Consider the following 4,495-nt stretch of genomic DNA (forward strand, 5'->3'; position numbering starts at 1 on the left):
CTGAAAAAAATGAGTGTTTATTATCTTTTAGGTTTGGTGGCTCAGTAGTCAGAAAGGGTATAACCTGGGTGGTTCTTACCTTTCATGAGGATCTTTCATGAGACTGCAGTCAAGATGTTGGCCGTGATTGCATTCATTTGAGGACTTGTGTGGGGCTAGAGGATCCATTTCCAGTATTGCTACCTCACATGACTGCTGGCAGGAAGTCTCAGATCCTCATCACCTGGGTCTCACCTGTAGGGCTGCTTGAGTAAGGACAACAAGATAGCTGGCTTCTGGCTTCTCCCAGAGCAAGGGACACAGAAGGGAGAGCCAAAAGCAATCTATAGGGTGTCTTAGGGTCCAGTCTGGATGTCACATACCATCACAACGGTTTATTTCACTCTTTAGAAGTGAGTCACTAAGCCCAGCTCACACTCTGGGGTGGCTAGGCTCCACCTCTTGAAGAAAGGAATGTCAAGGAATTTGTGGACCTATTTTAAAATCGTTATAGAGAGCTTTGGGCCCCTTTCCTGTAGGAGGGAGGACACTTGGAGTATGCTTCGTGGAACATGCTTTGGAAGTTGGAACATGCCAGCTGGACGTGAGTTTGCCGTGTTTAAAACTACCTACTTGCTTACATTGCCTAGAAAGCCACAGTGACCACAGTAGTGAGGTCACACTTAGTCTTGCTACCTGCCAGGTCCTGTGCATGCATTTCCTTCTCTCAGCGTCACCACACGCCTATGCAGTGGGCATGATGATCTCCATTTCACAGGTCTCCACACTGGGGTTCAGAGGGGTGGGATGACTTACCCAAAGTCATACAGCTATGAAAAATCTGGGTGTGGATTCCAACCAGGTCTTTCTGACTTCAGAGCCTTGTCCATCTTACAGAGTTTCTGGCCCAGCACATTAGAAATACAATGTGTGCCACATTAAAAAAAGTAAAAAGGGATGAAAATAATTTCAATGAGAATTTTATTTAGCCCACCAGGCCCAAATAATATCACTTTAGTACACAATATAAACATCAATGTTTTACATTCCTTTTTTCATATAGAATCTTTGAAATCTGGTGTATATTTTACACCTACAGCACACTTCTATTCAGGTGCCAAATTTTTATTGGAAATTCTTGATTTGTTTTTCGATTTCATAAAAGAAATAATTGGAAGAATGGATTAGTTTATTGATGATCTTACAGTTGTATATGTGTTGGTTTATAATGATACACATAAAACCTATATAGTGTTATAATGCAACGTTACGTCAATAAAAATTATTTAAAATAAGATATGTAATGAACATTTTTTTGAAGTTTAGCAATGATTCACGTACCCAAGTTGTTCCAAATTTACTAGTTTTCCAATAATTGAATTGATCATTGGTTTTTATATTAAAATTAAATGGCAATAAAATTAGATAAAATTCAGTTCGTTATTCATACTAGCTACATGTCAAGTGCTCAGTAGCCACATGTGGTGTGTGGTTATTGTATTGAACTAAGCAGTTCTAATCAAACCTCCAGATGAGGATACTGAGACCCACAAGAAGTCACATACTATTCAGCCAGAGCTATTCTAGAAACCCGGGAAATGCAGTTAAGTAAGATACTCCAGTCTTGATTACCCATCCACCTGCCCCTCAATCTGGCTATTAGTTGGAGTGGCGTGGTACAGTTAAGCCCTGCACCCTGGGCCAACCTTGGGGTGGTTGGCACAGCCTCTTGGGCTGGACACACACTGCACCAATCTTTCTACCAGGATCAGGGGCCAAACTCTGCCTCCTGTGGGAGTATCAAAGTGAACCCAGGTCTCTCAGCCTTTTAGAACTGGCTTTCAAATCTGGACCTTCCTCTATTAGCCCCAATGGAAGGTGTCCCCTTCCCCTTTGATAGCCAGTCAGGAAGCAGCAGGTCAGTTCTGATTACTTATGAGACCAAACTGGGAGCATGAGGGGTATGCTCTGATGCCTGTCATGCTGCCCCCACCTGCACACATGAACTCAACCACCATTTCCAATATACCCTGCCCCTGACATCCAAAAACTGCCCATACCAAGGAGACTATGCCTGAGCAGTGCCTTGGTCTACACTTGGCCCCTGCCATCCTGAATGAGGGGGCTGCTGGGAAGGGGGAATGGTCATATTGGGAGCCTTTAACAGCAGGCATTGCTGGGAGACTTCTGTGTCCTCTGAGCTGCTGTGGATGATTGCTGCCCTGCCGGATGGGGTGTAAAGCAAACTCAGGAGGGGGAGACCTCTGCTGCATCCTGCCAGTTCCTTTAGCTGCAGCTGTACTTTGCCCCATTGGTCAGTAACTGGAACTTCTCCCTCTTCCTTCACTCTGATAGCTCTCCCTCTCTTTCTACACTGTTGGCGTCACCAACATTTGTGGTGGCAGGTGGCTGGACCCAGAACTGGTGAGAAAGGTACTAACCCAGTGACAGTTTTTAGATTCTTTGCCTGGTAACAAATTCATTGTGCATCTAGAAAATGTGTAGGACACACTTTGTGCTACTCTCTGGGACAAGGGACTGATTTGCTAAGAGTGAGATTGACAAGTCACCATGCAGAGGGGAAAGAAAATTAGTGGAAGCTCCCACAACCAAGTGTGTGATTCAAATTGGACAGACATAACAGCAGAGGGGCCCAGAGTTGACCTGACCTGCTCTAAAGGGTTAAGGGACATTTCTCTCGGGAGAGACACTGAAGCTGATGTCCATCAGAGGGGCATGCTAAAAATCAACTATTGCTGCAATAATGCTGTGGGAAAAACAACAACAACTCCAATCTCAGCGGTCAAGGCAATAAGCATTTATTTCCATGCCTTTTGGGCTGCATGTTGATTGCAGTTTGAAGATTTGAAACTGGGCTTGGCTGGGTAGCTTTGCTCCAGGCTGTGAACTGGGCTCAGTTCTACTCTGTTCCTTCTGGAGCACAGTATGAAATTGGGGCTTCAGCTTCCAGAGAATGTGCTTTTCAAGGCATGTCGCTGGAGTTCAAAGACAAGCAAATAGCACAAGCACATTTATATCCTCTGTCTGCATTATGCTTATTCTTGTTCTATTGGATGAAAACAATTCATGTAGCTGAGGCTAAAATCACCTTCAATGTCTAATACACAAAACTGTCCAAGACTGCACAACACGGCAAATGAAGTGTTTGGAAGGTAGTGGGTGTAGGAGGGGTGGTGGTGTGAAGTGGTCTGTGGCTTCCATATGGACTGGCATGTGTGTGGGGCAGGGTATATTGGAAATGGTGGTTGAGTTCATGTGTGCAGGTGGGGGCAGCATGACAGGCATCAGAGCATACCCCTCATGCTCCCAGTTTGGTCTCATAAGTAATCAGTACTGACCTGCTGCTTCCTGACTGGCTATCAAAGGGGAAGGGGACACCTTCCATTGGGGCTAATAGAGGAAGGTCCAGATTTGAAAGCCAGTTCTAAAAGGCTGAGAGACCTGGGTTCACTTTGACACTCCCACATTGGCAGCCTTGAAAGTGGCTTCCTTTCAGCTCTAGAATTCCTCTGTCCTGTGATTCTAAGAGGCCAAGACTGAGAGTAAAGAGGGAATTGCCATGGTGAAAAATAAATAGTTCCGGAGACAGGAAGTTGGTGTTAATGTAATAAAATAAGCAAACTAATACATTCTCTTAGTCTCTGTGTAGGAAATAGCCTATAGGAGATCAGTTAGAGGGTAATGCAGTCATTTTTGATGAAGTGATCACCTGGGCTACAGTTATAGCACAGAAAGATGGGAAGAGTGGGAAGTGGACAGATTTGAGACATTTTGAGGTTAGAACTGACAGGACTTGCTGACAGATTGAGTGTGGAGACTGAGGGAAAGAAAACAAAAATGACTCTTCCGTTTCTCCTAGTGCAACTGGCCTTTTACTGAGATGGGCCAGACTGGGCAGGAACAGATTTTGGGTGGCCATATGTGTGCAGACGAAGAGTTCTGTATTAAGATAGAGATAGTGATTAGACATCCAAGCAGAGGTGCCAGGTAGGCAGCTTAAGTATAGGATTGTAACCTCAAGTGGAAGGGGTTCAGGTTGGAGAAGTGAATGGATAAGTCTTTAACCTACAGATTATTGGTGTCCAATAGAAACGGAATGTGAGCCACGTATGAAATTTAAAATTTCCCAGCACCTACATTAAAAAAGTAAAAAAAAGCAGGTGAAATTATTTTAAATTATATATTTCTCTAATCCAACGTAATCACAAATATTACTTCAACACCCAATCAATATAAATTATTAATGCGCTATCTGTCAATTTTTCTTCGACATCCATTGTGTATTTTACACGAAGAGCACACTTAACTCACCACACTGCAAACGCTCAGTTGCCACCTGTCCGCTAGGAGTGGGACGTTCTTCAAAGGATCCGGAACCTGGATCCACCCGGAACCTGGATCCACCCGGACCGTATAGAGAAGGCACTTCCGTTGGGTCATTCCGGACGGAAGTCCCAAGGGAACGGAAGTCGCGCGTGTTCCGGCTGTGGGGTCC

The 4,495-nt window shown here is 44.5% G+C and overlaps 1 long non-coding RNA gene across 2 annotated transcripts; it reads right to left on the reverse strand.

Moving 5' to 3' along the window:
* Positions 1 to 8: 8 nt before the first annotated feature.
* On the reverse strand, positions 9 to 4,372 carry LOC119234083 (uncharacterized). 2 transcript variants are annotated; one of them, XR_005122541.2, is made up of 3 exons: positions 4,312 to 4,372; positions 796 to 881; positions 9 to 242 (listed from the first exon to the last, which is right to left on the reverse strand). It is a non-coding gene; the product is annotated as an uncharacterized LOC119234083 (long non-coding RNA). The 2 variants fall into 2 exon arrangements; XR_008552468.1 differs by lacking the exons at positions 9 to 242; positions 796 to 881 and adding exons at positions 2,624 to 2,975; positions 4,070 to 4,133.
* Between the last annotated feature and the right edge of the window lie 123 nt (positions 4,373 to 4,495).

This window comes from Talpa occidentalis, unplaced genomic scaffold (genome assembly GCF_014898055.3).
Source record: "Talpa occidentalis isolate TD23 unplaced genomic scaffold, MPIMG_talOcc4v2.1 talOcc4.10, whole genome shotgun sequence".
Classification (NCBI taxonomy): domain Eukaryota; kingdom Metazoa; phylum Chordata; class Mammalia; order Eulipotyphla; family Talpidae; genus Talpa; species Talpa occidentalis.